Genomic DNA, 21,585 nt, shown 5'->3' with positions numbered 1-21,585 from the left:
CACAAAAAGGGGGGCATCCAGGTGGCACAGTCGGTTAAGTGGCTGACTCTTGGTCACAATCTCACGGCAGTTGTGGGATTGAGTCCGAGTCAGGTTCCATGCTCAGCACAGTCTGCTTTAGATTCTTTCTCCCTCCTCCCTACCCCTCCTTGCTCATGCCTGCACACTCTCTCAAAAGAAATCTTAAAACAAAAGAACAAGGATAAAAAGAGACTAACCTTTTAAAAAAGAGACTCTTTAGAGAACAAACTGATAGTTACACTGGTAGGGGGATGTGGTGGAAAATACAACAAGTGAAGGGATGGATTAAGAGTACACTTACTATGATGTGCACTGAGTACAGAATTGTTGAATCACTCTATAGTACACCTGAAACTAATACAACATTGTAAGTTAATTACATGGGAATTAAAATTAAAAAATAAATTTAAAATAGGGATAGAAATATTTTAAAACATCAATATTTTTAATATTCCTGAAAATACATACTTGCAACTATTTAAACGTTATGATAAAAACATTAAATGTCAATTTAAAAATGTTCAAGGGAAAAAAATGTGCAAGGAGGTAGACAGCCTAACAAAATTATTTTGGGGATAAAAAAGCAAAAAGCTCAATGCCCCAGAGTACTTGTGTATATGTGCACGAGTCATGAATAAAAATGTTCATGGCAGCATTGTTTATAATACAAAACTGGAAACACCAATTCCATCATAATAAAAATGGATAAACTGTAGTATTCATTCAATAGAATGTGATATAAAAACAAAGAGGGATAAGCTATGGCTACAGACAATAACATAAGTGAAGTATACAAATAATACTGTCATATATTTAGAATGACTCCATTAATATAATGTTGAAAACCAAGCCTACTGTTTGAGCATGTTAACTCTCTAGGGATCTATAAAAGTAGGGAAAATATTAAGTAAAAAGAATACAATAGAAGGGCACAGAGGGAGATTTTAAGAAACCATGGATGTTCTATTTCAGTATGGATGGTGGTACAGGAAAATTAGTCTTCAAGATGTATATGTGTTCTATATACTCTTCTATATGTAAAATATATTTCATAACAAAAGCAATTTGAATTACCCTTTGAGGGACGCCTGGGTGGCTCAGCGGTTTAGTGCCGCCTTCAGCCCAAGGCGTGATCCTGTAGTCCCTGGATCAAGTCCCGCATTGGGCTCCCTGGATGGAACCTGCTTCTCCCTCTGCCTGTGTCTCTGCCTCTCTCTCTCTCTCTCAATCTAAGAATAAATAAAATCTTTAAAAAAAAAAAAAAGAAAGGAATTACCCTTTGACCCAGCAATCCCCACCTGTTAATTTATCCATTTATCCTAGCAATAATGGTATCAGTACACAAAGAATAGACAAACAAGGATTTTTACTTATGTTTTTAGTAGCAAAAATTGACCATCATCAATAAAAACAGCAGAATAATTTGTCCAATATCCCTACCATGGCCTATCAAGCTGTTCTTAAAAAGAATGTGTACACAACTTGAGGAATTTTCACAGTATTTCAAGTGAGAAAAGGTGCAGGCGACCACTCTTAATATAATCCCATTTTTATAAAACAATGACCACAAAATCCCTTTATATGTGTATATATTATGTCCATGCATAGCACAAAGGTTCAGAAGACAAATACTGGGTTCATTTATTCCGCAGGTAAAGGTATGGGGGATAAGAAGGGGGGAAAATCCTCTCAAAATTAGGCGTGCACATATATACATGTTTAAAGACATGCACTAAGTGTACCAAAGTGCTAGTGATTTATTTATCACAGGGAGTGGACTGTCAGGTAGTTTTTTTGTTGTTGTTGTTACACTTTTATGTGTTATTTCAAGATTTAATAATAGTATACATTATTTTATAGTCAGGAAACACCAAGGTAGATATTATCATTTTGGGCCAAGTATTTCTGGGCTCTGGAATAAACAATATTCCAATCAGTAACATCTATACAGAAAGAGCCGTGGGTGGTCAGTTTACAAAGTAGAGAATAAGCCACACACAGCACCAGGAAAGCTTTTCTTAAGGTGCATGCTACTACCAGTGCTTTTCATGTAGCAACGTGCATACAAATTGCCTGGACATTTTTTAAATGCAGAATCTGTTTCCATAAATCTGGGGTGGGGTGTGAAATTATTTCTAAGAAACTCCCAAGTGAAGTAAATACCATTAGTTCAGAGACTGAACTTCAATTAGCAAGGCATTAAGCACTTGGAATGCACCAAGCCCTGTACTAGGCACTTTTGCAAATATTGTATCATTTAATCTTTATTACAACCTTTTGAAGCAGGTTTAATCATTTCCATCCATAGATGACTAAGTGTAAGTTCACAGGGCAGCAGAAAAATACTAATGACAGAGGGAAATAAAGCCCCTTGGTTAATTTAGTTAATGAAAGCCCCTCTGGAGGCTCTTTCTATGCTAAACACAATTATTTTCAGCTTTTAAGATACCTTCTTTCAGCAGGAAAACACCAATATCATAATCAGTTAAATTTGTATCTCAAGGTAAAATGGAATTGCAAATCACCTAACAAAAATGAGCACAAGGTATGGTTCCTGGACCAGGAGCGTCAGCAACTCCGGAAACTCGTTTAAAAAGTGCAAATAGGGACACCTGGGTGGCTCAGTGGTTGAGCATCTGCCTTTGGTCAGGGCATGATCCTGGGGTCCTGGGATCCAGTCCCACATCGGGCTCCCTGCAAGGAGCCTGCTTCTCCCTCTGCCTATGTCTCTGCCTCTCTCTGTGTCTCTCATGAATAAATAAAATCATAAAAAAAAATAAAGTACAAACTGTCATGCACCATCCCCAAATTAATTGAATCAAAAACTCTGGAGGTAGGAGTGATTCTCATGTCCACTAAAGTATGAGAGCCATACACCATACAGGATTACTGGAAAAATAAAGTCAGGTTACTATGAAATTAATTTGGGAAATGAGGAATCAAAATGAGTTATTTAGATTTCTTTACTAGAGAACTTTAATACCTTACAAATATGCCCTGTCTACAGAACTCTTCCTTCCAGGAGAATCTAATGGGAACAGTGATAGGATTAAACTATCAATGATGCTGTCCAAAGTAGGTTTTGTTCCTTGGGGCCAGAGGGTTAAGGGCAGATACCTAGAGTCAGACAGATCTGAGTATTAATCTGAGCTCTGGAATTGAGTGATGGTAGCTCGGGAATTGTAACAGAGTAGCCATGATGATGACATCACTATCAGTTCTTTTCTGTTTATAGAAGCTACTTGTGTATTACTGTAGATACATGGCAAAATATGAGAAAATAGCAGTATTCCTACTTGCCAGAGAGAATCATCTTTTAGTATATGGATAAAGACCTCCTACTCTTTCTTTCTTCTTCGTTACACATATATGCACTCGTTTGGTAACAAAATTACCAAAACAAGCCCCATACCACTCATTTGTTTCCAAGCTAGCTCTCAACTAGACTATGCATTTTTGGGGAACAAAAGTGTTTTTCACCTTTGCATTTCCAATACCAGAAAGCCTACCTAGCTTACTGCAGCATGCATTACATATTTAATGACTGAGTAAGTAAAACAACAAGGAAAAATCAGAGAGAATATATATGATGGTTAAGAACAAGTTTCCTCCATGCTCAATTTTAAAGTCAGCTAAAACACAAAAGAATATCTAGGCTTTGTCGTGCTGCCTTTGCTTTAAAGCTATCACATTTTCATATGTAGTATAAGGAATATTCTTCTCTAGATTCTGCTATATATAACATCACTTTTAAAAATACATTCAGTTTGTGCAAAGCAAAAGCAAAAATGTCAATGGGATGGTTAACAATTTGGTACCCAACAGATTTCAACTTTTTGTGGAGTAAGCTTGTCAAATTTCCCAAATTCTTCTATAGCTCCTGCCTCTGAGAGGAAAATTGCTTTTAGAACACCAAGGAAATGATGCTGAGAGCATAAGTTCACCACCATCCCTGAAAAAAGTAAAACCACCTCCTTCTCTGAATAAGCAACAGCAGGTACCTTTCTACAAGTACCATTATGACTCCCTTGAGTGCACTAGCCTACAGAAGGACACTCTCTCTAGGCTGCTGATCTAATCATTTGTTCGTATACAGTAAATTTAATTACCTTTTTGGAATCTGTAATAATGGAATTTGTACTAGTATATTCAAACTGAAACTATGGACACGGTTTTATATTTAAAAGCCTTATTATTCAATAGTTTATTTGGAAACTGAAGTCCAAAAAATGAAAGTCATAAAGCTAGTTTTATTTACTTCTAAGTAGAACTTGTTCTGTTATCTGTGACCCTTCAAAAATATTTAATATATCAGAAGTGAATGCAGCTAACCGTGTCCCAGACTGCTTTTAGGAATTCTGGTCAAGTCTGTTTACTAGCTTTTTAAAAGCACTCTTTCCCAAGGTAGTGCATACACATGCATACATATGTACACACATACACACACACGAATATTATTCAGCCATAAGAATGAGATCTTGCCCTTTGCAACATGGATAGACCTGGGTGTAATACTAAGTGAAATAAGACAGAAAAAGATAAATGCTGTATGATTTCATTTATATATGGAATCTAAAAGACAAAAGAATGAGTAAAAAAGCAAAACCTAGACTCTTAAATGCAGAGGATTAGTGGCTCCAAAGGTAGACAGCAGGATGGGTGAAATAGGTAAAGGAGATTAGGAGGTACCAACTCCCAGTTCTAAGATAATAAGCTCATGGCAGGGCACCTGGCTGGCTCAGTTGGTAAAGCATTTACTCTTAATCTCGGGGTCATGAGTTTGAGTCCCATGTTGGGGGAAGAATTTACTCCAAAATGAAGTCATAGGGATGAGAAGTGCAACACAGGGACTATAGTCAACAATACTGTAAGGGTGTTGTATGGGGACAGTAACTATATTGATCGTGGTGAGCTCTGAATAATGTACAGTATTGCTGAATCATTATGCTGTACACGTGAAACTAACAGTGGATACATATTAATTACACTTAAATAAATGAGCCAATCTCATAGAAACAGAGAGAATGGTGGCTGCCAGGACTGAGCAGTAGAGGAAATGAGAAGATGTTGGTCAAAGGTGCAAGCTTCTAGTTATAAGAAGAAAAAGTTTTAGGGAATTTAATGTACAGTTAATAGTTCTGTATTATAGACTTGAAATTTGCTATGACTGAACATCCAAAATGTTCTCTACACCAAAATAAATGGTAATTATGTGGTGATGAAAGTGCTAACTTTATTTTGATAATCAATTTGCAACATAGACTGTATTAAATTATCACACTGTACACCAGAATTTATGTAATGTTATATATTTTTTAAATTTATAAATGAAAACACTCCTTCTCATAATTACTAGAGGACTCCGCAGCTGAGGTGTTGCCATCCTCGTCACCCCCAATCCATGCAGCTTCATACAGAAGGCTAGCACACACCAGCAGATCCTTCTCCTCACATGTCTCAGCTTTGGCGAATCTGGATTCCAGAAACCTGGTATAGCTTGTCTCACTATCACAACAGCCATAAGAATCCCCTTTTCTGATTCCTCTTGCATAAAGGCTGGAATTTCTTTCAGGCCCAGCTGTTATTCTGGAGTATGGGTAAGCCATACACAGAACTTAATATGATCCCTGACTCATTTACACTTCTTGGACTCGTATGAAAACAAAAACATGTTATAGGCAAAAAGAAAATTATGCCTGGCCATTGTCTACTTAATTTTTTAAAAGATTTAGACTAAACCAAAAACAATCAAGTTCCGACTCTTGAATCTTTGTTCACCCGCTTATCTACATTCCGCAGACAAGTAAAATTTCCCTCATACTTGGAAATATTTTCCTAAAAATAAGGTTCTTGGAACTTTGTCCTCCTCCTGACAATTGACAATCTGCAAATAAATCAACCACTATATCCCACTTTGCTATAGTGAATACCATCTAAAACATTTAATATCATCTAAAAACTTTCCAATCAGATAACTTAAAGAATAGACAAAGTAAGAATAAATTCAACCCTTAATTTTCAAATTAGGTTTATCTTGTATCTGAGATATTTACATAATCACAGCTTCTGCTACGTGCCCATTATTAGACACTCTTATTCTCAGTTTGAGTGTGCACCTTATAGTGTTGTACAGTAATTGGGGAGGGAGTGGCATGAAGGGACAAAGAGGAGAAATGTGAGCAGAAAGAAAAAATTTCATTAATTTTTCTAATGCCTCCCATTTCTAACTTACTTAACAATTACCCCAAACATGGAAGAGTACATGTTGTATGACTCCATATATACGATGTTCAAGAACAGGCAAAACTAATCAAGATTAGAACAGAAACAGGTAATATTATTCAGCCTTTTGGAAGCTGGGTGGGAATGACTCCAAAGGAGCGTAAGAGCGTAAGAGAACTCTTGGGTTGAAGAAAATGTTTTCTATTTTGATAGTGTATTACACAGTATATTACTGTCAAATGCATTTGTCAAAACTCTTCAAACTGTACATTTAAGATCTGTGCATTCCAATGTATGCAAATCAATCCTAAGTTTTTAAAAGAAAAAAGTAGTTGCACTCCCATTCGACAAAGCTGTCCGTTCTCAATGATGATAAAATTAGAGAAGGCTCAGGGAAAAAAAATCAAAACGGTTTAAAAAAAAGATTAGAAAACAATGTGACAATTACTCTGCTTGATGAAAACAGGATCCGTATCTATGACATTCACTCCTTATCAACAACTAGCAAATGGTAGAAGCTTACTACTTTGCTTTTACACATTAAATCTCAAGTATAAGAGAACTATATAAAAACATCAGAGAACTATACCAAAAGTAATTTTTTTTTAAAAAAAAAGCTTTTATTTATTTATTTATTTGTGATAGAGAAGAGAAAGAGAGGCAGAGACACAGGAGGAGGGATAAGCAGGCTCCATGCCGGGAGCCTGATGGGAGACTCGATCCCAGGACTCCAGGATCGCACCCTGGGCCAAAGGCAGGTGCCAAACTGCTGAGCCACCCAGGGATCCCACCAAAAAGTAATTTAACTGGACTTGAAAAAAAAAATGTGTAGACCAATGGTTGTTAATTTAAGGTGAAAGACCTCGTTGAAAATCTGATGAAAACCATGAATTATTCCTCTAAAAAAATTAACATTAACCACAAAATTCTGTATAATTTCAAAAGCTTTGTGGACCACCTGAAGTTTATCCTACAAATTCAGCAACCAATAGACTATAAGAACCTCTTACTATAACTAGACTTTAGTATTTAATATGAATAAAAATGACAACTCTGCTTTGAATTATTCAAGAGACTATCATAATCACTACAATAGGTTTTTTTGTAATCTACCATTTCACTTATTTTTATTGCTTCATAGATTTGGGAAATATTAACTATCTTTTAGAAAAAGATTTTTTTTTTTTTTTAAAGTAAACTCTACTTCCAATGTGGGACTCAAACTGATGGCTGTGACCTGAAGAGTTGCCACTCTACCAACTGAGCCAGCCAAGCACTCTGAAAAAGAACTTCCTCTAATTTTCTTTTAGATTCAATAGCCAATACATAAAGTTTACTCTAAATATTTTCTTACAGCTTGGTATCATTTTTTCCTCTCCCAGTGATAACTCATTATAAAACCAAAACTACCTCATTTTCCTTAAAGGATACTCAAGAGTTATCATGGCGTGATAGGCAAAATAATGGCCCTCTAAACATGTCTATAGCCTAATCCCTGGAACCATGTTAGGTTACATGGCAAAGTGGAATTAGGGCTGCTAGTCACTGATCTTAAAATAGAGAGATAATCCTAGATTATCTGGGTAGGCCCAACTCAATCACAAGGGTCTTTAAAATGTGGAAGTGAGGCAAAAGAGTCAAAACCAGAAAGATGTCAGTGTGAGAAAACCTGGCCCCTTTAACTCCCTCTGAAGGAGGACGAAGGGGTCATATAAACTAAGAAATACAGGTGGTCTCTGAATGCTGGGAAAAAAACAAGAAAACAGGTACTCCCTTAGAACCTCCAGAAGCAGCCTATCAACACCTTGATTTCAGCCCAGTGACACCCATTTTGTACTGCTGACCTCCGTATCTATACTACATTTGCCCTGTTTTAAGTCACTAAACTGGTGGTACTTTGTTACAAAATCTGCAAGAAACTAATACAATAGTGAAATAAAAAAATTAAAAAAAAAAAGCACTCCTGTGATTCAGAGTCATTATGATTTAAACAGCTTAAAAGCCAAATTTCTTAACATCTCAGAGGCTTAGTTTCCTCATTTATAATATGAAAATTACGTTCTCTGTCTTACAAAATGTTACTTGAAAATAGAGTATGTAAATATGCTTTTATAAACTGTAAAGTATCTATGGGTGTGAACTAGTAATATTATCACACAAGGTAACATTCATGCAGGATATTAAGATATATTCAGTACATATACCACTAAGTTCTATAAACAAGGCTTCATTGATATTTATTGAAACTGTATTTCTGAAAACAATAAATAAAAATAATAAAAAAAGAAACGATGTATTCCTGAAAGTTTTAGGCCAAAAAAAATTAGTATTTGAATTTTTAAGAAATCACTTCAATGATAAAAAAAATTTAAGCTCTATGCCCTACCCCATCAATGGAAAAATTTTAAATATAAGAACTAAGTCTTCTACTCCATACTTCTATATTCCATGAAGAACACATCACACAGCAATTTATAAAGACACTAAACATACAGTAAGTTATTATAATAGGGAATTTAATATTTATAGAATTATGTCACTTGGAGTTATGGTCAATTTTAAATCACCTTAATAAAACAGAAGAGGAATGATCTGGATAAATACAATTCACAGAATTTTTTAATTAGTTATTACCTTTGGACTTCTCTCACCATACTGCCACAACAAATATTCTCTTCCCATTCTTCACTACTCTGAAAGAGTTCAAATGTTCCCCAAAATGGGACAGAGACAAATGGGGGCTTATATAATTTAAATCCCTATGAAACTAGATCCAATATGTGAGACAGCTAAAAATCATCCAAAAGAATCTTGCCATTAATAAAGGCCCTTTCAGGGTGCCTGGGTGGCTCAGATGGTTAGGCTTCTGCCTTTGGCTTAGGTAATGATCTCAGGGTCCTGGGATGGAGCCCTGCCCCAGGCTCCCTGCTCAGTGAGGAGTCTGCTTGTCCCTCTCCCTCTGCCTCTCATGCTCATGCTGCTCATACTGTCTCTCTCTCAAATGAATGAATAAATAAATAAATAAATAAATAAAGGCCCTTTCTTCTTCATCTATAGGAGCAATAGACTTTTACATGGCATTTTAATAATTTAAATTCATAACCCTGTACCGTTACAATTGACACAATAAACCTAATTCATAAAAATGTAATCTTATAAATCAATAACCTGGGAGGAAATATTTAAAATATATAAACAACCAAAAACTAATCTGCAGAATATATAATGAACTACAAATCAACATTAAATAGATAACAAAACAAAAACAATGGACAAAGTCAACAAGTAGGCAATTCAAAAAAGAAATATATGTGGCTAATAAAAAACACATGGAAAAGTGCTTATTTTCAATAGCAATCAGGAAATGTAAATCCAAATTTTTCATCAACAGAAATGTTGGAAAATACTAACATCTAGTACTAGCAAAGTTATGGAAAATTTTAGTATTATCATATAATAGTGCAAAATAGATTTTGTAGTGCCTCTGAGGGATATCTATTAAAATTAGATATCTATTAAAAACTAAAGAGTGTATACCATTCAACCAGAAAATTCTACTTCTAGGTATCTGTTGTATAATGAAGAATTTGTCTGGTCTTTGTTCCTGGGTTCCTGGCACAGAGCTTCTAAAGCCCTTGGAATTTCCTGAGTGATAAGAATGTCTTCACTATTCATGAGCCCCCTGGGATCACATGTGACTTTATGCTGCTAAGACAATTCAGAATAGAGGCTAGTCACCAGAAAAACCAACCCTAAGAGAGTAAAGGCTTGAGGGGTGATGAGCCAGGCCAACCTCTAGAGAGGAGACGGAGTCAGAGACTGAGTCCAATCATGTGGCCAATTTTTAACCAACCACATCTACGTAACAAAACTAAAATAAAAACGTCTGGAACATCTAGGCTTTGGGAAGCGTCCTAGTTTGTGTATCCATTATTGTGTCAGGAGGGTGACCAGCCTGATTCCATAAGGAGAAAGGCAGGAAAGCACTGTATTCAGGATCCTCTCAGATCTCACACTGTGTCTCTTCATTTGGCTGGTTCTACTTTATAACCTTTATAATAAAACTATAATCCTGAGTATACCATTTTCTTGAGTCCTGTGAGTTATTCTAGTCAATCATCAAACCGGAGAAGTCATGGGACCTCCCCTCCCACCTGTTCCTCCAAATTTTTAGTCATTTGATCAGAAGTACAGGTGGCCTGGGGACCCCAAAATGTAGCTGAATCTGAAGTGAGAGTAGTCTTCTCAGGACAATGCCCTTAAACCTGTGGAGTCTGACATAAATTCCAGATGCTTGGTGTCATAATAGTACCCATCGGAGAAAAATCTGTACATATGCATATGTTGATAAAGACGGTTTTTACAGCATTAGAAAAGTATAAACACCTAAATGTGTACCAACAGAAGAATGGTTAAACTACAGCACATGCTTATTATGGAATAGTTAAGAATGCAGCAGTTACAGAGAAGAGTTATACTTCTACGTCCTGCCACATAAAAAAAAAAACTTCTAAACCCAGTGGAGAAAAAAGGTTTTAGGAGAATACAGTGTGACCATGTTCATACAAATGAAACTGTCTTCCTCTGTAAGTATGTAAGTCAATTTATCAAAAAGTTAGGAAATACACATACAAAAGATAATAATAGTAACATCTGGGAATGAATGGGATCACCAGAGAAGACGTGAAAGTGACTTTCATCTGAATTGCTGAAATTTATAGAAATGGATTCATATTTCTAAGGCAATTAGAAAGAAAAAAGAGGACTTCAAGTTAAGGATAACTCCTGAACACGTTTAATAGCCCCTCTCAGCTCAAACATCTTACAAAAATAATTACAAAATTACAAAAATTAATAATTACAATAATACTACAAAATTAATAATATTTTTTAAAGAAAATAAATCTATAAAAGGAGAGGGAAAAAAGGATATCATTAGACTATGGAAAGAAAATGAGTGGTAACTCTTTGCAGAATTAGGAAAGCAGACAAGCAACCTATTCACAGGACGCACAAGAAGTGGCAGGCACAAGAGGACTAAAGAGAGAAGATTCACTCTTGCAAGTCTCTTATTCTCCCTGACTTCCAGCAACTAGGCAGTTGTTCCTCCTTAACGCTGGCATTAGACTGGAGGTTTGGTAATTGAAGAAAGAAAAGTTTCTGGACTTGGGGATAATAGGAATAAAGGCAGAGGTACCTACTGATAATGAATATGGAAATTATAATACCAATTGAGTGTTAACACTCCCAACTTTCTTCTCACTCTGCTCCTAGAAGTATAAAAAGTTCGTCCTCCAGGCAAAAAGAGAGAGAGAGAGAGAGACCACTCTGGAAAATATGACCAATCCAAAGAAAAAGGCAATAATTTAATTCTTAGGAATTTCTTAATTCCTCAGAAAAGGGGCCCAGACAGATAACCCTATATGCACAGACTGCTTCCAATGAATTTTGAATGCTTTAAATAATAAGTGAGCCAATGATTACCAAACATTTGAAGAAAGAACCTAATGAAAAACTGAGGCCAAACAAAGAGAAAAAGCAACTGGGAAGAAATCAAGTAATTGGGAGGGGAAAAAACAAAAACAAAAAACAACAACGAACCAACCCAAATGCATACACAAAAACATTAATATCCTAAGAAAAAGGTATTGTACCCACAAAACAAGAACAAAATGTATGAAAAAGTTCACAATAAAAAGAAGCTCTTGGAAATTTTAAAAGATTACAGAAATAAACAAAAGGGTCAGAAGATAAAAGTTGAAGGAAAAACTCCCATTAAAAGAAAAATAAATAAATAAAGCAAAAGATCACTCTAAGTGTCCAACACTAAAATAATGAGAAAAGAAAATGGCAGAAGAAATAATCACAGAAATAATTCCAAAGGGCAGCTTGGGTGGCTCAGCAGTTTAGCACCGCCTTCAGCCCAGGGTGTGATCCTGAGGACCAGGAATCAAGTCCCACATCAGGCTCCCTGCATGGAACCTGCTTCTCCCTCTGCCTGTGTCTCTGCTTCTCTCTCTCTCTCTCATGAATAAATAAATAAGATCTTAAAAAAATAATATTAATAATTCCAAAAAAACTACCCAAAATGAAAGAGTTAGCAGGTTGAGAAGGCCTATCAAGAGTGGATGAGTGGTAGGAAATATCAGAAAGGGAGACAGAACATAAAGACTCCTAACTCTGGGAAACAAACTAGGGGTGGTGGAAGGGGAGTAGGGCGGGGGGTGGGGGTGAATGGGTGACAGGCACTGAAGGGGGCACTTGACGGGATGAGCACTGGGTGTTATTATGTTGGCAAACTGAACACCAATAAAAATAAATTATTAAAAAAGAAAAAGAGTGGATGAGTGGATGAACATAGATCCATCCCGAGACTTATAGTGCTGTTTTTCTATGTAATGCTACTTTATGTTGTATTTTTATCATTTGCAACTGAAAAAGTCTTAAGACTCTATGACCACAACGCAACACTTCTGGGTAACTAGAAATAACAAGAGGATAGCAAGAACCACAGCAGTAAATTTACCAAAGATGTTAAAGCCACACACTTAAATATAACTCCCAGGTTAAAAAAAAAAATCTTCATTAAGAAAATTATTCCTCAAGAGAGTTCATTTACTTAATGACAATGAAAATACTAAGTATCTAAAGCTATGGAAAGTGACTATATGTACCAAGGAGTAATCATAGCCTTAGTGCTTTTATGGTTAAAAAAGAACAAATGAAAAGTAAAATGAACTAAGAAGAGTGAGGCCCCTCTGGCTGGCTCAGGCCAGTAGAGCATGCAAACTCTTAACCTCAAGGCCATGAGTTCAAGCCCCCATGTTAGGTGGTTAAGTGTAGATATTACTTTAAAAAAAAAAAAAAAAAAGGCAGCAGCTAGAAGGGGCAAAATTGACTCCACAAAATGAGAAAGAAATTAACAGTACTAATGACATTTAAAAACCAATAATAAAAGTGGTAAGATTTATCATTCAAACCAAAAGCTGACTCTGAAAAGAATTACATGCAATAACTATGTATAGTATATGGTTTCTCTGTTCTGTTTTTCTCAGCTAACATATATAAAAATAGAATAAATTTATAAATTATCACAGACTAATCGCAATTCCAACAAAAACTGGGATATACAAGATGGTCAGAATTTATTAAATTCAAACGATGGAATATACTTATTCTTTTTTGATACACTAAACTTACTGCTAAAAGAAAAAGGAACACCAAATAGAATAATGACTGATAGATACTACTCAAAATGCACCTATGAACCTGCCCTTTTTTTTTTTTTTTTGAACCTGCCCTTTAGTATTAAAAACCTCACTAGAGTTTTCATGGGGAGGGAAAAAAAAATTAGATACTCCTGAAATTATACTCTGCTTGAAGAAGCTGCACTTTCCAAAGGACAGTTCAGCAACAAAGATCAAATGCCTTGAACAAATATGCGTATCTTTGGTTCTAACAATCCCACACCTCTGATAAATTTTTAAGAAGTAACTGGAGAGACCTAAACATTTGCACACCAGGATTTTGACGGCACTAGTACCCAATAGTGCCCAAATGTAAATAAACCATATAAACTCCACCTCCCCTTGCACTCCTCCAACAGCTCATCCAGTTGGCTCCATATTCCAAGAATAGGACATCCAGAGTCTGGCCACTCCTCACCACCTCCAGTGCCACCACCGTGGTCCAAGCCACTGTTATAGTTTGCCCTGATTTTTTAACTCCTTTGCCTGACTCTTGCCCTCTAGCGTCTGATCTCACCCTGTGGCCAGGGTAATCCTTTAAAAGCCCGAGTCCAGTTACGTCAGTCTTCTGCTCAGAAAACTCTCAAATGCTTCCCCCATCTCTTTCTAAAACAAGTCAAAAAGACAGGTCCGTGGTTCGAGGCATTTTATGATTCAGCCCCATCCCACTCCTCTCTGCTCCCATCTACAACCCTCTGCCAGCTACACTGGTTTCACAGCTGTTCGCACCTTACATCAGGTACACTCATTCCTCTGGGCCCTTCTAGTTACTGTTCCTTCTGCTTTTCCTTTAGAGATCCCTCATGGCTTGCATCCTCCCCTCTGCTTGAATGTCAACCCTGTCAGTGAGGTTATCTTCCAAACACTATTTAACAAAGGGACAAGTCTCCACCCCACAATCTCTGCCCACCTTCCCACTCCATTTTTCCCAATCACATTCAACACTCTATGACACACGATATATTTTTACTTGTTTACTCTCTCGCTCAAGTAGAATATAAGGTCCATGAAAGCAGGGATATGTGTTTAATCTCTTCACTTCTGTATCCTTAGGGCAGTGCATGGCAAAGTGGGTCCTCATTAAATATTTACTGAGTGAATTTTGGAACACTGAGCCGTCTTTAAAAACCATGTCATATAAAAAAATCTCAAGGTCACAGAAGAAACTGATGAAGTGGAAAGAGCATGTCATCAAAAAATATCTAACCCATGGATCAAAGAAGAAATCACAAGAGAAATCAGACAATATTTTTAACTACATGCTAATAAAACCACTTCAAAATTTGTGGGATTCAGCTAAAGCAATTCTCAGAGGGAAATCTGTAGCTTTCAAATTTTACATTAGAACATCAGAAAAGTTTAAAATGAAAAGAATATACAGGATGAAAGTTCCAAATTTTTATCTAAAACATATATATGAAAAAGTAGACAGAGAAAGACAATTACTATATGATCTCACTCATATATGAAATTTAAAAAACAAAACAGAGGACCATAAAAGAGAGGAAAAAATAAGATGAAATCAGAGAGGGACATAAACCATAAAAGATTATTCTTTATTTTTTTAATTGTATTTGTTTATTCAAGAAAGACACAGAGAGAGAGGCAGAGACACAGGCAAAGAGAGAAGCAGGCTCCACGCAGGGAGCCCGATGTGGGACTCGGACTCGATCCCTAGACTCCAGAATCACACCCTGGGCCAAAGGCAGGAGCTTAACTGCTAAGCCATCCAGGCATCCCAAAAGATTCTTAATCACAGGAAACAAACAGGGGTCACTGGAGGGGAGAGGGTGGGGGGGATGGGGTAACTGGGTGATGAACGTGAAGGAGGGCACGTGCTGTATGTAATAAGCACTCAGTGTTATATAAGACTGAAGACCTCTACCTCTGAAACCAATATGTTAACTAACTGAATTTAAATAAAATTTTAATAATAAACTTAAAGAAAAAGTAGACATCAACATTTGATTCTGGTTATTTCTGGCTATAAGATTACTAGTGATTTGCTATTTCTTGTGTGTGTTTTCCAGTGTTTTCTGTATTTTAGTCTTCTCTAGTGAACATGTATTATTTTTATGATAAAAAACATTTCTATCAACTTCTTTTCCTTGGGTTCAATTCTGATCACTGTCCTCCTACTCTGCTTTTCTCTTAAAATTCTCGCTCGCCAGGATTCCATGCTTGCTCCTCCTCAATTTATATTCATCCCTTAGTAATCTCATCCATTTTTTGGCTTCACTTAAAATCTGCTAATTGGCTATTTCTCAAGTTGTTGTAACATACTAAATTACTGATGTGTATTTCCAATTGCTTAAAGGATGCTTCCAGATGGAAATCCCATAGCCACTCCAAATTTAACAGGCCTGAAAGAACTCTTCATTTCCTAAATTTTTTTCTTTCTTTTTGTATTTTTAATACTGGTTAATGACATCACTATGCATCCAGGTTTCTCAATCCTATTCAGTTTTACCTTAGAAATCTCACTCAAATCCAACTTTTCCTCTCCTCCACAATGCCATAATCTCAATTTAGGTGTCTCCCACCAACGATAGTCTAAAAGAGTCCTAGCTTATCTTCCTGCTACCTCTCTCTTAACAGGCAATTTAATCATGATCAGCGGAGCTCTCACAGTGTCACAGGCCGAGCACTGCAGTAATTTCTCAGGAAGGTTGCCATCCATACAAACTACGACTGGAGTGGTGCCTACTTTTAAAACTTAAGTAAAACAAAAACAAAAACAAAAACAAAAACAAAACAAAAAAAAAAACAAGTAAAACAAAGGTATAGCACTATAAAAGCCTTCGATAAATGGCCCAAACCAACTTTTCTAGTTTCATGTTCTCATCAGTCCTCCTTACACCCTACAATCCAGACACATTTAACTTTTCAATATGCCTTATCAAAATCCAAGGCTTCTGTGGATTCTTCCTGAGTCTGCAGTGTGCCCCCCCACCCCCACCCCCGCATACAACTGCTAAATCCTTACAGCTCAAATGTTATCTGCCTCTGTGAAGTGTTCCCTACCGGGGACAAGGAAACCTTACAAAGCTTTCTGCTAATAGCCCTACTATATAGCACTTGTTACAATGCATAATAACCTCAAATTCAACTGAGACCAGAGCAAGCACAGGAGAAGCTTGGTTTGCACCCCTGAAAACTACAATGCCAGCCCTTTAAAAAATAAATAAATTCATGTTTACTAAAGCAACATTTACCACATGCATTATTACAACTTTCCCAGAGTAAATAAAAAACGAGTTTAAAAATACAGTTAGAATAGTTGCATGTTTAACCAGTCAACCTAAGTCTATAATCAATGTGGTAGACTTTAGGATGGCCACACATGATCCCTGCCTTCTGAAATTAACACCTGTCATTCTCTTCCCTCCAGTCTAGCAGGACCTGTGACTTGCTCCCAACCAGTGGCAGCAGCAAAGCAATGGGCTTTATGTGAGTACATGTACATATTTATGTAAGAGTGTAACACCAGCTCACCCTGCTAGACCATCTCCTTTGCTGGCTTTAAAGCAGCAAGTCATGAGCTTAGTAATCATGAGGAAATGAATTCTGCCAACAACTTGGGGGGGTAGGGGAGGCCTTAAAAGCAGACCCTTCCCCAGGTGAGTCGCGAAATAGCAACCCAGTCCTGGCATACCTTTATTGCAATCTTACAGAAGACCTAAGTTAAACTGAACCCAGACTCCTCACCCACAGAAACTGAAATAATAAATATGTGTTGTTTTGGACAGCAAAATTTATAACAATTTCTAATAAGCAGCATAGAAAACTTATATAATCAGAACCTAAGATATTTCTGAACCCTTTGCTGTTTACACAAAAGACATGTTTTCCCCAATTTCTAAGCACTTAAACAAGGACAGAACTTAATTCATTAATTAATACCAAATGCATGCACAGTTAAAACATTTAAGAAGTACTTTGCTAAAAAAAAAAAAAAAAAGAAGAAGAAGAAGTACTTTGCTACATAAAACTGTTCCTATACTTCTTTCTTTTAACCCATTTGCTAATATACCCAGGATATGCAGTAAGTATAACATTAAGGCAATTCTCCTTATAAACACAGAATAAAAAGTAAATATTTTAAAAGCTGGTATCTAATTAACAGTATTGGTAACTGGTTACCGGGCAAAGCAATCAAATTGGAAGGGGTTGGGGGCTTGCTGGAGGCACTATCTTTAGTATGATGACTGGCTTTGCAATTAGCAAAGCATCATAAGTACTTAGGTCAGGCACCTTTCAATATCAGATGATGCCCAGTGCAACACAAACCATTCCTTCCTCCAGCCCACTTTCTACCCTACAGACAAGAGAATTTTCAGGGAAAATAAAAGATCAAAAAATAAAGCTGGAGGTGAGGGGGCGGGTGGTGGTGGAGAAAAGACCATTTCAAAATATTCCCAAAGCAGAAACTTCCAGGACAGAGTCCACACTTTACCCTAACAAAGCATACAACATTAGATATCTCCTATAGTGTTTTAAGATATGTGGGATTACAGGTGAGAAACATTAGCCACCAGAGTTCTTGTTCTTTCCGGCAGGGACAGGGGTAGTGTTTAGAAGTGTAACTTTTCTTAGGAAGCAGCAGATTTCTCTTCTGCCACACTGCATAAAGGTTTTCAATTGAATAAAAGAAAATTCAGAAACAGGAAGTAGATTAATCACAATATCCCAAATTCAAACATTTTGGCACTAAGTACTGGTAAAAAAGTAATGACCGAGAATAATTCAGGAACAACGGAGAAAATGCACTACTTTCAAAACCTGCATCTTTCTTGAAAATTCAGAGAAATAAACCTATCTAGAAATACAGATTTAACTTAAAACATTCCATTTTAAGAGATAAGCCACACTCCTTCAACATAAGGAAGCATGTTTCTTAAGTAACAGGAGGCGCCTGAATTAGCCTCCTGAAACACTCAAGGACACACCAGACCCAAACCAACTCAAGCCAATTAGGAGAAGGCCAAGAGCAATCGAGTACCACCAGTTACCTATCTAGATCAATTCATTCTACATTTTCACTTGTTATAACCATGGACTGGTTAAAAGAGAAGCCCACACGATTTCTGTAGATGCAATCTCCATTCACTGGTATATTTTCATAGTCCAATTTACCTTCCCCATCCTTGCTGGATCATTAAAGAATCCATCCATAATAACTGATTTTATGAACATTAGCAACTTGATAGTGGACAAAATGTAGACATAAAATAAAGGCCCCTAAATCCTAAAATACCACCAAAGCTTTTAAATAACAGCCTATGTATTACCAAAGGCCTGTTTTAAAACAAAGAGAAGGCGTTTGTTCACTTTAATAGTATTAGACTCAGCAGTCCGAAAGAACAAAAATAAGAAAAATCCTTCATTTCTAGGAAATTTCTGTACACTAAAATATCTGGATTAAGCACCCCTCTTCTGGTTCTCTCCAGAGAACTGAATAATATATACAGCTAAAATATACTCCAAACCAACACAGAAAACCTCATCCAATTTGGTAATTATCATGAAACTAGTAACAATTCACCTTGCTAGGCTACTGTGAAAGAGAGAGAGGTATGCTGTTTAGGTTTTCCTTTTCTATAAATTACACGACAGGCCCAAAAGAGAAGAACAATTTTGAATCTTATTAGTACCGTATTTTCTTAGTACAAAATAACACAAATATCAATTAAAAGAAGTCTTACAAAATTACAGCAAAACATCCCACTAATTCGGAAATAATTCCTTTTCTCAATTTTCAGAGGGAATCACTTTATATATGCCCAAACATGTATACAATTTATAACTGAATACATTAATACTATAATACATACTAAGAAATTAAGTCAATGGGAAGTATAATCAAGCTTAATTTTTTAAAATAAGATTTCATCATCTGAAAATAAAGATTCATCAACTGGCTTCCTAAATCTCTGGATGAGAAGTATTTGTCTATTAAGTTTCCCTGATAAACCTGCCCATTGAAATAGAAGTAAAAATCTCATGAAAGCATATGCCTGTAGGAAGATGCGTTTTTACATAAGAGTATTCCATCTCCCTGTGTCAACTAGGATTTAAGGTACCTGAACATTGATTTGTTCTTATCATACAATGGGAATAGGTAATTTCTCTGAACCCCTTCCAGGCTCTCTCAACTGGAGTTCCTCATCTCAACTACCAAACAGAGTATCTGACTGTTTTCTCAAATTTCAGAAGAATGACACATACCTAGAATCATTCTAAATGCAAAGGAGAAAAAAAGTTAATTAGCTGCATACAATAGATGTCTTAGGACATTAAGGGCTCTATTCTCTACAGAGACCTGGTTAGGAAAGGCTGCCACAAGTTCTACAGTGTCACTGTACTATTAGCTCCAATCATCCTAACCCTGAAAGTACAAAAAGAACTAAGTGCACAAAACTAGGAACTTAAATTTTAAAAAAAAGGATAAATTTACTTTACTTCTACTTTTATGAACTAGGTCTTTTTCATTTGCTAACTTACTATGAATAGCAGGAATATCAACTATTTGCCCACCCCACCCCCCACTCTGAATGGAAGGTATTTATTTTCAGAAAATAAATCCTTACAGATATACTAACTCTTTGTTAAGGGTAATTATCAGCCAATTAGGAAAAATACAGTAATCAGTATATTAAAGAAATAAGATAATAATTTGACAAGCTTTCTTATTCCTTTAACAAGCTTTTAAATATACCTTTTGATGATCATAACTGCTAAAAGCAAATTTTCACTTTAAAAAGATATTTTTAAAAACCAGCTTATCTTTTATTCTTGCACTAATCTTCCATTCTCAAGAAACTGTCTTTTGTTATTCCTCAGTGTAGTGACTGACTACAGCTGTGTTAAGATCAAACTAACCTTCAACTGCATTAATTATGCTCCAATCACAGTAAGAACAACACCAGTTCTTTATCTCAAAAATGAAAGATGGTTTTTAATGGCGCAATTTTAGGAGTGTCGATATTACTATTTTCATAGCAAAATTATAACAAGTAATTCAAGTAAAGAGTTGTTCTAGATTGAATGTGCAAGGCAGCATAAATGACATGAAAAAAACGAAACCTGACATTCCCATTTTCAATTTGCTAACATGAATATTGAAAGTACAGAACATGAGAACAGATAAATTACTGAACATTCCACTTGACCAACTCAAATTTCTCACCTCTGTGGGGGGAAAAGGGGGCTACAAAAATGGAGGGAATGCCTTTCTCACTGTTCGGGCTGTGCTCACTTGTGAATTTATGTAAGATCACAGCACATAATGCAATGATATGGGGATGTTTCTCTACTACTGTAGTCAGCACCCCCGACCAGATCAAACTTCAATTTCTTCTCACCAACTGGGAAGGGGGGGGGGGGGGTGTCTTGATTCGTTTACGATGCTAACCGTTTTTAAGGCAGAGTAAATCACTATAGAGCAGGACTCGTGAGGCCGAATTCAGTTTCCTCTGATCAAGTGCACCCTTCCTGTTTCCACACAGAAGCTCATCGTTTTGCCGTTGAAAATTTCCAGTTACCACAAAGTGACTTTTCCTCAACTCCTAGTCAGCACTGCTTTCCAGTAAAAGCGCCTATGCTTTTCACCGCGTCTTTTAGGCGGAGTTCTGGTCATCGGGCTTCTCTTTGACAAACTGCTTCCAATTTTTAAAACGCCCCGGTCCAAATGAATCGGAGCTCGCGTTCGCCGTTACCCAGAGCAGCCGCCGGCCGGGGTCCAACACGTCTCCCACCGCACGCGCGGCCGATGCAGCCGTCCGCGGTAGGTGGGGCTGTTTACAGAGGCTGCGGGGCTACGGCTGTACGTGAACACTCGGACTCCCTCCTTCCTCAGATACTCCTACGTTCCTTCGACCCGCTCGGACTCTCGGCCTTTTTTTTTCTTTTTTTTTTTAAAAAAAAAAAAAAGCTCACCGCTCGTGTCCCCAGTTAGAAAGAACTACGTTAGGCAACCAGCCGGTCTTCTCCCGACTTCCTGATCCTCAGAGCTACAAAAGCACGAGGGCTGGCGCATCGGTTTGCTGGAGAAACAACCTTTGCTCCATTCACCCCGGGGGGGGGGGGGAGGGGG

The 21,585-nt window shown here is 36.8% G+C and overlaps 1 protein-coding gene across 2 annotated transcripts in view; it reads right to left on the bottom strand.

Moving 5' to 3' along the window:
* Positions 1-21,585, bottom strand: part of ZNRF2 (zinc and ring finger 2) — a 108,585-nt gene that overhangs the window by 86,141 nt on the left and 859 nt on the right. The gene's annotated exons all lie outside the window — the stretch shown is intronic.

The sequence above is a fragment of the Canis lupus genome, chromosome 14 (genome assembly GCF_003254725.2).
Source record: "Canis lupus dingo isolate Sandy chromosome 14, ASM325472v2, whole genome shotgun sequence".
NCBI lineage: Eukaryota > Metazoa > Chordata > Mammalia > Carnivora > Canidae > Canis > Canis lupus.
This window is presented reverse-complemented; position numbering and strand designations above follow the sequence as displayed.